The sequence below is a fragment of the Chelonoidis abingdonii genome, chromosome 3, assembly GCF_003597395.2.
Source record: "Chelonoidis abingdonii isolate Lonesome George chromosome 3, CheloAbing_2.0, whole genome shotgun sequence".
In the NCBI taxonomy this organism is placed as follows: Eukaryota; Metazoa; Chordata; order Testudines; family Testudinidae; genus Chelonoidis; species Chelonoidis abingdonii.
The window spans coordinates 186,639,632-186,652,467 of record NC_133771.1 but is presented as its reverse complement, the minus strand read 5'-3'; the positions used below and the strand labels follow the sequence as shown (position 1 = coordinate 186,652,467).

Genomic DNA, 12,836 nt, shown 5'->3' with positions numbered 1-12,836 from the left:
ATGTACATATCCAATTTTGTGCATATAACTTTAGTACAATAAAATGCCATCGATATTTTATTTAATGGTGTTGAGAAGATTTTCATTTAAATTTTACTTTTGTACTGAACAGACTCACTCATTGAGGACATTTTCAAATACCTGAATATTATGACATAAATGCCTTGTTATTGCATACTTTCATTCCTTTTGTAAAGCATGTGAATTATGCTGATTATACAGTGCCACGTAAGAGTTAGTATTATTATGATTTCAAGAAACCATCAGAAAAAACTACAATGTCAACATAGTAGTTTAAAGCATTCGGGTTAAAGGTCTCTTTTCCCTTTGCTGCATAAGGAGTTAGAACCTATACATTTAGGAGAAGACATACTCAATGGCTATTGCCTCATGACTGTTTTCAAAACAAGGTCCATTACATGGAGCTGAATATTGTATCAGAGCAGTTCTTACTACAAGCCATTTTATACATATTTCTGTAGTATTATGTGCTTTGATTATTTTTCCTTTTGGTTAATGTATGTGTCTAATTTTTTGTGACAAGTTAGAGTTTTAATCCTAGCTAATATGTTTTGTATTACAAAAATCACTATCTACTCTAAACTCCTTTCAAAACAATGACATGAGGGACGCATCAAAGGTCTAATGTTTAGATTTTGGACTCCTTAGCACCACAGGTCAAATCCAAATGGTCCCTGTGAAAACTGATTAAAAAAATACTATGCAGTTTGTGTAGAACACAGTCTTATCTGATGGTGCATGGTCCTTTGTAAAGGAGCTTTGCCCTGCTATTGGCAAGACCATCCCCTAGTGTTGTATGTGGGTGAGCTCTACAATAAAATGAGTTATATTAAATTTAAGTTATTTTGGTAATAAAATTCAGATGAGACGGATTGCAATGACAACAGAACTCACCTTTATTTGTGCTGCAAAGTGAAGTAAAGTTAGAAGGACAGCGTGTTATTAAGGGTAAGCCTTTTTCTATTCCTGAATTCTGTAACATGTGATCATTAAAAATGCTCACCGGATATATAAGACAGATTATTAAAATGTAAACTTACAGCACTAGATGGACTATGCAATCTAAATTCTTAACCTAAACTGCCAATATTATATTTTCCATCTTCTCATGCTCTACTAACTTTTAACAGAGGTGCCTCACATCTACCTTTGCTGGTGTCTACTGTAACCGAAAACAGAAACTTTTGCCTCCAATTTACTTGTAAACTTGCCCATGCTTGTTATGAGGAAAATATGAAAAAGTAGAAGGATCTTCATTTATGAATTCTTTTATCCTTCCCTAAGTACAAATTCATTTATTGCTTTCTCTTTCAACTTCTTCCTGCCTCACATTTTCCTGCAGATGAAAGGAACACAGCAGATAAAAGCTAGACGTGGCAGATAACTGAAGCAGACAGTGAAGTTCATTAGGTTTCTTTTCATTTACTCAAGTCATATTGCCTTCCACACACAGTACAACACACAGCCCTTTGAGGATAGTGGAATTATTTATAAGACCATTATTATTATTATTACTAATTTCGTATTATCATAGCACCTAGGAGTCCAGTCAGTGAAGCAGAAAGAGACAAACGGATGACACTACAAGGAAAACAGTGTTGATAAATACTTGTTGGTATGATAACCTATAGTCTCCAAACACCAGTGGCCTAAGCATGTCAATTTTTTGTATGGCATCATGGCAAAGATGTTAAAGGACAGGTTTGAAGGAGAACAATGCAGTGACTTACAAGATGTTTGTAGGGGCATTCCTCCCACACGGGGGCGCACAGAGAAACATGAAGTGCTTGGTTTTTGAATTTAACAAGGGGCAATGGAGTTATCATCTTGGGCATTGTAGCGAAGTCAAGTTTCTTAATTACTAAATGAGAGAGGGATAGGCTAGGCTGGAAGGGCCTGAACTACAACATATAAATGTATAGTTTGATGCAATAGAGAGAGGGTCAGGAAGTGCAGTGGCAGCGATGCAAAAGAGAGGTGATTAGTTCAAGTAGAAGAGTGCAGAGCCATTTGAATGGATGTGAGTGGGGGCAAGATTTGCATTGTCAAGGCCAGACAAAAGTACGTAGCAGTAATTGAGGCGTTCAAGATGAGAGCCAGACAAGAATTTTAGCTGCATGTGATGGACAGAAATGGCCCGTATCTTAAGATGAGGTTATGCAGAAGAATCTGCAAAACTTGGACATCAGCTGGGTGGAGGACCTAGGAGAAGTCCTGTCAAAGAGAAACCCCAGGTTACGGCTAGTGACAGGAGGATGGTGTTGTTGTCCAGGAATGGGCTTTGAGCGGGGAGAGATAAGCTCTCAGTTTTAGCCACATTGAGCTTGAACTAAAGTACACATCCAAAGATTTGATGTAGAGAGATAGGCTGAACTTTAGCTTTGACAGAGCTGCCACAGTCTGGCGCAGGTAGATAGTTTCGATCTGCAAGTATTCTGCACGAAATAGTAGTTGATTTGTTTTTCGATCGAGCTTAAACAACAAACAAGATGTGGAGGAGAAGAGATGGACCAAGGACAGGGCTATTTGTGGCGAGGATGAGGAGGAATACCCCAAAGGACATAAATGAAGGGGCCAATCAAAGTTGCCCATAAAATTCTTTACACACACCACACACACACACCCCCCGAGACTTCAGTTATCCTCATTTAGGCTTTAAGGTCATTATTGCAGAGGCAATTACTGTAAGTTGGGAAGATCCAACTTTTTAAGGGCAGAAAGAAGAAAAATTTGGAAAACAGCAATCGTTTTTAATAAGTGGGGGGAGAATTGTTTTTATAAAAAGACTTCAGTGCCATGTACCCTTTCCTCAAACTCTTTCCCATATTCTCATTTTTATTCCCTGATTTTCTTTATGTAAGCGTACATAAGGCACTAACTAGAAGCTGACAAATCTGTGAATTGTCTTATTTTAGGCAGGGTTGACCTAACAGTCTAGTTTTGACCATAAGAAGAATGTGTGTTCAATCATCTTTTACAGCACTGATAAATGTAGAATATGACGAAGCAATGAATTAGCATACTCAAACACATTTTTCTCATAGAACATAGAACTTACGAGCTCTGAGAGTTGAGAGATTGTACCACTTCAACTAGTAGACACTGTTGGTGTAAAAATCTTAAAAGGTGGCACTCCTGACTATCGATTCCTACAGACGTACAATTCAAATCCTAACAAATAGGTTGCCTCCTTGCAATGTATTAGTGTTTGAAATAGATTTAAATCTGAAATATGAAAGGATAATGATATCCTTCTCTTACAATTTACTGTCTTTGTGGAGTAAAGACATCTGTAGTTCATAATATTACTTTGTTTAAAGCTAGAGCATTATCGCCCCAAATCATTTCATGTCATGCTGTCCTCCAGCACAATAGTCTGATAACACTGTCATTCAGTACAAACATTAATCATCGTTTATAATCAGATCTGCATGCCCTTCCAATTCCATCAGTCCTTTCTTAAAACTCTGGTGAAAAAACTGACTAAGCCAGTGTCTGGGTCTAAGCTCCATTTAACAAAGCAAGAGGCAAGAGGAGGCTGCGAAATTAATGCAGCAGCTCCCCACAGAACCGTTGCCTAATGTTTTGTTTTGTCGATGATGGTAGATGTATGCTTCGCATGGAACGGGAGGGATAGCTCAGGTGGTTGGGCACTGCGCCTGCTAAACCCAGGGCGTGAGACTCAATTGCTGAGGGGCACATTAGGATTATAGGGCAAAAATCCTGTTGGGATTGGTCTTGCTTTTGAGCAAGGGGTTCAACCAGATGACCTTCGGTCCCGTTCACTCTGTATTCTATGATTCCACTCACAGTGCTCAAGGTCTCAGAATTTATGAACAGAACAGGAGCCACAACAGCTTTAGGATACAGGTTGTAAGAACCTGGGACGTTCAAAATCTTTAGCAGCCTTGAAATGGTGACACAGTAATTGATTTCCTGACTTACTTTTAAATTGGCAAATCTCTATAAATCCAAAACAAACAAAAACACATTTCTGTTATACAAAGTGACTGTAATGAACGGACTGCGGACAAATATTTCAAAACAAGTAGAAGTCCTCATGTAAAATGTACACAGAATTATGCTAAAGAATGTCGAGTAACAATTGAGCAAGGAATTTGCAAATCCGTTGTCGGAAAGAAGCATGCGCATGCGATTTTTTGTCTGCAGACTTTTCAGGTTTTTAAGAAAATGTAACCCTGAACATTATGCAAATTTTTTTAATAAGTTTTTCAACTTCACTTAGAAAATTTCCCAGTCATATCTAAATCCCATTTATGAAAAGACACACACTCAAACTGCATTCTTTCTTTCCTCTCAAAGAAGTGAGTGCTACAAAACAATTATATTTGTTAATTTATCTCTTCTCTAGACATATTTCTAATTTAGGACTCAGACTGGACTTCTCTGCCTTTTTTCCATCTTCCTTTATTGTCAGATACTATAATTTGGTTAACTGTTTACGCTGGCATCTTCCATCTAACACAGTGACCCTTCCTAATTTGAGGTTCTTATGCTGTGTTCTTTCAGTTACTCTCACTCAAATTCAAGTTGAGTTTAGTTCTCTGAAGACTACGTTGCTCACTTAACACAAAAGCTGTACAACTCTAACTATATAGATGTAGTTAAAGTGGGTGAAGTGAATGCAGTTATACTGAGATAAATGTGATGTGTAATATACTCTTATTTTTCATGTGGAAAGGGAAAAATACAGCTAATATTGTTATAAGACCTTTATATCGTTTAACTGTAGTCCATACTAGGATTTGTACCCAACTATAACTATTGTTTTGTAAAAATTCACACTGTATCTGAAATATCTATACCAGTATAACTTCCAGTTTAGACCAGACTCTGACTACGAATGAGCGTAAAATTTGACAACGTGTCATGTGGAAACATTTTCGCACTTATTTTGCACGTGTGTAAATGAGTTGTGCAGGACATGTGCACAAGACACTGATCAGATCGTTAAAGGTCAAATCTACCCAGTTTCTTTATTTTTTTTAGTCACTCACAAATACAAACACCTCTTTTTTAAAAGAAAGAATCTTGCTGAATATATTACAAGAGAAGATCTAACATCAGCACACTCCTGTGACAAACTGTCAGAGTTGCATGGGATCACTCCACACCAAGAATAAGATTCACTGAATCTTGACGAATTGGAAGCGATTTACATCACAATGTGTAGGTAAGTGAGCTAAAAAACTTTAGCTCGGGAATGTGCAAGAGCCAGTCTTGCGGACCTGTGAATTTTCAGCCAGCAGAGCTGGGAGAATCAGATAGAACATTATCTGCATGTCCCTCAATAATTCCTAGTGACTTGCACAAAAACAATGTTTATATGCTCAGAGAAAATTGGGCCTTGGTCATTTACGTTGCTGCTGTTACAATATGATATTAAGTGAGAGCTTATGGTGAAATCACAGCGCCTCAACCAGCTTGTCATTGCCCCAGGTTGGGAAAGAATCTCCATCAACTACCTATGTCGTGCTCCTACTCAGATTTGAACTTAGCGTTCATAAACTGAAAGCTAGCAAGAAACCGCTCTAAGCTTAATTACAGCTAGATCTGATATCGTAGTGCCGTACAAACGGCCATAGCTGATTTCCAGGTGGTCTCTCTGGGTCTCCCAAACCTTCTCTGGGGCCAGATCAGCTGCTGAGATGCTAGCCACAAGCTGAAATAGCGGGACCCCTCTTACTCTCAGCTTCTCCAGGGCCCTCGTGTATCCTGTAAGGACAGTACAAACTGAATACATAACGCTCAGTCGCTTCCTCCACCCTTATCGCTCTCGCTCCTCCCCAGGTCTTCCCTCCAGGGTTACTTCTGACCCTACACTCCTATCTATGTTAAAATACATGGAGCAACAATAAGCCCCCACCTCCCAGTTCATCCAACCGATTTCCCTTCGCCGCTTTTACGCCTACCAGAGAAAATTTGGCAACAGGTCTAAAAAGAGAGCTTTATATAAAAAGAAAGAAAAACGACATAAACATATGTCTGCGTGTTAAGTGGACTACTGATTCATTCAGAAGTTATGAATTCACATAGATCGCCTTAGAAAGAGAAACTATGCAATTAAACAACCTGATTGTCAAAACAAATACTAAAATCACAGCACACAGTCTACAAAAAAAACAATACAAGCCTATTAGGTGATCTAATACCTGTTAGCATTACAACACTGTGGAAAGACTCAGATAGAAGAGCTTGAAGAATAATGAAAGATCCCCTGCTCATTAAGCTGAGAGTACAGACACAAAGACACAGAGCCAACACATTTCACGCTCTCTAGAAGCTTGAAAAAACGGTTCGCTGATTTGCCGTCATGGTTCCTTCCTTAGGTGATATATTACCGTTAGCTCTCACCTTTGGCACTTACCCATACACCTTCGCTCATGAGAAAGATAGAGACGTTAGACACTACGTGTTATAAGACAGCATTGCTGACAGAAGAATACGATAGCTCAGTGAAATTGGCTGTATGACGGGTTCCTTTCATACAACATAACATCAGAAGTTCTGTAATAGATTATTGTAGCTAAGTACAGTTCAACGACAGCTGTCTAGGTGGCATTAGCACTAAAAAGAGTAATCACGAGTATTCATGGACAGCTATCAGAATAGTTTAAATGGATAACCTCAATAATGTCCTATCTCTTGCTGCCCAGGTTTTCTCACACACACAAAATCAAAATTAGGAAACGGAATCTGAATTGTCTTGCTCACAGCTTTACATGAAAACAGTAGTGAGGGAAACATAAAATTCAGAAGGCTGCGAGCGTAGCAGGCAGAACAACACCTCATATGCTCATGATCCTAGTCTGTGTCGGTGGTATTTTAGAGTACTATCGTCGGCCTAGTACTGGGCAGCTGTGACAACAGCCTTTGTAGAAGGAGGAGGTATTATTTTTTAAAAAGTTATTTTTGAAATACCAAAAAAAGGGTTCCATACGTTAGAGCTAAATGAGGCCATCCTCCTTTGATTTTTTTTCTGCCCTCTCTCTACTACTACTAGCAACTTTCCATGAAAAACCTTTTAAAGTGTATCTTTCCGCTTGCTTATCTCCGATTCCTCTCACCTAAGGTCACAATCATAAAGAACACTAAGCGAAGGCCGTATGCGGTCAGACCAAAGGTCAGTCCCAGTATAACTGTTTGCTGACAGTGGCCGATGCCACGTGCCCCAGAGGGGATGAACCTTACAGGTAATGAACAAGTTGTCATCCTCCTGCGTCCATCACCACTCTTAGACAAACAAAGGCTAGGGTGCCAACCCTTAACTCCATCACTGCCTAAAAAGCCATGAATGGACTTAATCCACCAGAATTTATTCCAATTAATCTTTTAACCTGTTCTAGTCCTACCTTCTAACCTCCTCAGGCAAGGAGTTCACAAGTTGCATGTGTGCGTAGTGAAGAATTCCTTTTATTTGTTTTAAACCTGTCTGACCCATTAATTTCATTTTGTAGCCCTACGTTATTACTATTATTGATACAAGTAACTTTTCCTTATTCACTTTCTCCACATCACTCCAGGTTTTAATACCTCTCTATCATATTTCCCCTTATATCCTCTTTCCAAGCTGAAAGTTCCTAACTCTTTAATCTCTCCTCATATGGGATCTGTTCCAAACCCCAGCATTTTAGTTGCCCTTCTCTGAACTTTTCTAATGCGCAAGTATATATCTTTTTTAGATTGAGGAGACCACATTGTACAAGTATGTCAAGATGTGGGGTACCATCTGATTTATAGAAGTGTTGACAAAGTCCGTCCTCTACTTTGGTGGGTTAGTGCTTATTTGGCAGATTTGCTCACCTCAGTAATCTTCCCCACGTGTCTGGGTCCAACTCCTGTGTCTGGATTCAGTAGTTGGGAAGTTAAGGGGAACCGCAGGGCCCGCCCTCTAACTCCGAGGTTCAGCCCCAGGGCCCTATGATTCAGCTATCTATAGTGCCTCCTGTACAGCTGCATGCAACTACCACTCCCTGGACTACTTCTCCATGGTCTCTCCAAACACCTTGCTTATCCTCACGCACAGTACCTTCTCTGGTGTCTGATTACATGCTTGACTTCCCTAGTGCCTCCAGCGCACACCCCTCCTACTCAGCTCCTGCACCCTGCTCCCAGCCTCTCATATGCACTGTCCGCTCCTCTTGCCTGACTGGAGCAAGGCTCCTTTTAAACCTCCGAGTTGCTCTGATTAGCCTGCCTTGATTGGCTGCAGGTGTCCTAAATCAGCCTGTCTGCCTTAAATTGGTTCTAGCAAGGTTTCCTCATTACTCTAGTGCAGCCCCTGCCTGTCAGCTCAGGGAACTAGTAAAACACTCATGCCGTGGACTTATATTATGTCCTCTACTAGAATTCCTGTACCCCACTGGTTGAGTATCACAGGGCAATAAGATATTCTCGCTGCTATTCTCATCTCCCTTTTGTTAAATGATTCTCTAGCTCCTGTTTGCTTTTTTTGACTTGCCGCTGCACACTGCATGGACATCTTCAGAGACTATCCCGAATGACTCCAAAATCTTTTTTTTGATTATTGTAGCTAAATTAGCCCCCCCCCCATCATATTTTATGTTTAGCTGGGGTTATTTTTCCCCCAATGTGCATTACTTTAAATTTATCCACATTAAATTTCATTTGCCATTCTGTTGTCCAGTTGTGTGAGATCTTTTGGAAGTTCTTCACAGTCTGCTTTGGTCTTAACTATCTTAAGCAGTTTAGTATCATCTGCAAACTTTGCCACCTCATTTTTTACCCCTTTCTCCAGATCATTTATGAATAAGTTGAATAGGATTGGTCCTAGGGCTGACCCTTGGGGAACATCACTAGTTACCCCTCTCCATTCTGAAAATTTACCATTTATTCCTACCCTGTCTTTTAAACCAGTTCTCAATCCATGAAAGGATTTTCTCTCTTATCCCATAAGAACTTAATTTACGTAAGAGCCTTTGGTGAGGGACCTTTTCAAAGGCTTTCTGAAAATCTAAGTACACTATGTCTCTGGATCCCCTCTGTCCATATATTTGCTGACCCCTTCTAAGAACTCTAATAGATTAGTAAGACATGATTTCCCCTTACAGAAACCATGTTGACCTTTGCCCAATAATCCTCTGCATATGTCATTAATCACCTTCACAGCAACTGGCTGTGATGTGTTTCATTTAGTGGGCTGTTGTCTTCCTCTTTCCCCCTCTCTATAGGAATTCCCCAAGGCTCTGTCCTTGGCTACCTCCTCTTCTACAAGCAAAGCTTTGACTATCATCTTATAGAAGTGACTCACCAGTCTACCTTTCTAGCTCATCTTCCTCTATTCACTCTAGTATTTTATCTTCATACCTCGTCATTCATATACAGCGCATCAGGGAAAACCACCAAGCCAAAACAGCCACCTTCCACCATCCTTTCTCCCTCTCCTTTAACACTGTGGAAATCATCATCATCATTCTAGTTGCTCAGGACCATAACCTGAACGATACCTTTGCCTCAACTCTCTCTCTCTCTAAACCAACACATTCAGGACGTATCTAAATGTTGCTGCTTCTTTCTACACAGCATCTTTAAGACCTGGCCTTTCCCCTCTCTCTGCACAGCTAAAATTCTGATTCAAATTCCCGTCATTTTGCAACCAAACTACTATAACCTCTTCCCCTTTGGGCCTGACTCCCCTCAAGTCCACTCAAAATCTGCTCCTAAGATAGTCTTCCTCGCTCCTCAACCTGACATCAGCCTCTCTTTAGATCCTTCCCCTTACTTCCCCTTCACTTCCACATCAAACACAGCCTTCTTTTCTGTACTTTTAAGGCCTTTCATAACCTAGGGCTTGCCTACACTAAAAAGTACATCAGTATAGTTAAAGCAGTACAACCTCCTTAGTGTGGATGCAGTTATATCAGTAAAAAGTTGCTAGAGAGATAGAGAGTATGCATAAATGCTATTCCTGTATGGAAAGGAATAAAATATACCAGTATAAATCACCTATATAATAGCATAATTGCATCCACACTAGAGCTTTTTCAGGTATAGATATTTCGGTAAAAAAGACACACCCCTAATCAAAATAGTTATATTGTAAATCTTAAGTGTAGACCAGGCTTTAGTCCTACCTTACCTAGTTGTTCCAACAACTTATTGAAAAATCTACTTTTGACTTTGCTCCAACGTTCCCAGTCTTTAATAGGAAAAGCTAACTGGTTGGTGGAGAACACCTTTGTACTTTCTCCCATGCCACCTCTTATGCAGGGGAAGAGTATATTATAAGCCATAAAGCTACCACACTTTACCCTCTTTAAGGCTCATCACTGCCATGACTCCTTCCAGGCATATGATGAGATCTGACTCTCTTCTCCTTCTTTCCTTTTCCTACTCCCTTAATCTTCCAGCTTCTTCACTCCTGTCATTCCTCACCCTGCTTCTATTTCCAATTAAAGCTATTTTTAGAAAGTATATCTAACGAAATTCTGCCAATTCTTCATCACATTCGTTTACTTGCATGTTATATCCCTAGAACTTATGCTCCACTTGTTCTGTTTCGTTTAAACTGTAAGACCTCTAGGGCAAAGATTCTCTCTTATCTAATGTCTAAGACAACAGGGCCCCTATCCTGAGTGGAGCCTCTGGGTGATACTATAATATTTAGTACTAACAACAGTGTAACAGAAAATGAAGATACAGATTAACTCTCAGTATCAAACTGAGCAGAGATAGAACAGAATGCTAAAGCAAGGCATACACTGGCCCTCAGTGGAAGTGCTTATAACACTGAAATTCTGCTTGCAACATCAGATCCATTACTGAATAGTATTGGAGACCAGAGTCTACCTAAAGAAAGAACATAAAACACCTTCTTTCTTCCCCTCCCCCCCTCCAAACTATTTTAACTGAATTAAAAAGCAACTTGCAATGTGGGTGGCTGGCTGGGTGGATGCGGCTGTGTGGGAGGAGGAAGGGGGAGAGAATAATCAACAATGCACACAGGCTTCAGTCTCCATCACTCTTCAATGGCAGGTATGAAATGACCAGTACAATACATGCTATGATGTTGCATCAAATAGGAAGTACAGAAAAAGTTCACATATCATATTGCAGAAAAGGGGCAGAGGAAGAGCAAGTGTGCAATTAATTAGAAGCATGCCAGGTACTCCTTAATGTGTTTATTTGAGGTGTTGGGTGCACACCAATAAATATTTCAATTCTAGTTTTTTAAAGAAATGTAGTTCTACTGCACAAATTTGTAAAAACATGACATGATAAAATCTATTTAATTAAAAACAGCACAGATCTCAGAAAATCTCTTTTAAACTTTTAGATGTAAACAATAATGTAAACTTAACAGATGATATTTACCATATAATATTTAAATACTCAATAGAACATACTTTTCCCCCTGCAGAATAATATAATTTAATACTTTACTATGTATTTATATAGCCCCCACCACAATAGCATCTGAACACCTGATTTTGATATCATGCTGATGTAAATCAGAAGTAAAACAATTAATATTCTGATCACACATCAGCTTTACATTCATGTAACACTCTGGATAAGGCTCACTGTTTGGTCATTAACCACTGTTACTAACATTATGATTAAACATTCTTATTGAGCTAGCAGCCAGGGAACAAAGGCAGACCCCACTAGCTTGAGAGTATTCTAATAAAAGAATAGTTCCACCAAGAGTCCATTTTTCAGCACAGGGCTTAAAAACAACCTCTACTGTCCCGTTGGCTGCTTAAGTAAAACAGAGTAGCTACCTGTTTGACACTTATCTAGTCTTCATTAGTGAACACATGTCATTTCCACAGCCAGAGAGCCCCTGGGGATTACATGTAACAATGGGCACCAAAAAAAAAAAAGTCCAAGTTATTTTATTTTACTCCCTTTGCTTAACATAAGGCTTCTATGAAGAACTGAAAATCGCCAGCAAGCACAAAGAAAGTTTCCACTCTCCACCCACCCCCAGCCACATACATCAGAACAAACTCTGGAACCACTCCTGTGAGGTGCTGAGAGCCCTGGACTCCCACTGACTTCAGTGGAGATGAGGACACGCAGCATCTTCCAGACTAAGGACCAACTCTCACTATCTGCGTGTGCGCGCCAGAGAAGTTACACTTGCAATAGGAGGGCCGCTGACAGACCGACTAGAGACGATCTGTCTGCACCCTGGTGCCCGCACCGTCCGCTTGTCAGCCCTCCTCAGCCAGCAGAGGAGAACTTGGTCACATGAAGACCCAGAGGCAGAACAGTATTTCTGAACATAACCAGGGGAATGTGATAATGAGCCACGCTGAAAGCCCGACCCCCGACTTGGCCGCTGCTGGCGGCTCCGTAGAGCGTTATCCTTCGGGCCGCCGCAAGACGGACCCAGGGCAGGCAGCGAGTTCAGGGCCATCCCGCGCACCCGACCACAGCCCTCTAGCTGCAAATCAAACGCAACCCGCGAAGAGCGCGCTCCCTCCCTGCGCATGGCCACCGCGAGGCCGCCTCTCGGGACCGCCCCACCAGGCGCTGTTTGTCTCGGCGTCCTGCGAACGGGCCCGGCTGCGGGTACATTTCTGTACAGCGCCGAGCACCGGGGCCCGAGCAGTACGGTTATCTCCAGAGGGAGACTCCCAGCCAGGCCTGGGGAACCGGAGCCCAGGAACCGGCTCGATACCACCAGAAACTCTAGAGCGCAATAGGACACCCCCCGACTCCCCTTACCGTGTTTGACTGGCGACCTCGCTCCGGAAGCGGGGGTCTGCTCGGCGGTCTTCGTGACCCGGATGTGGATGTGCACTCGGCCCGCCCCGGAACTGGCG

The 12,836-nt window shown here is 41.1% G+C and overlaps 1 protein-coding gene across 3 annotated transcripts in view; it reads right to left on the bottom strand.

The window, feature by feature from the left end:
• ASB3 (ankyrin repeat and SOCS box containing 3) overlaps positions 1 to 12,804 on the bottom strand; it is a 140,940-nt gene extending 128,136 nt beyond the window's left edge. For 2 of the 3 annotated variants that reach the window (XM_032778367.2, XM_032778370.2), the window contains exon 1: positions 11,787 to 11,859. The gene's annotated coding sequence lies outside the window, so the exon portion shown is untranslated. Of the gene's footprint in view, positions 1 to 11,786; positions 11,860 to 12,738 lie in introns of those variants that run through there. The other variant, XM_032778369.2, reaches the window with a different exon arrangement.
• Between the last annotated feature and the right edge of the window lie 32 nt (positions 12,805 to 12,836).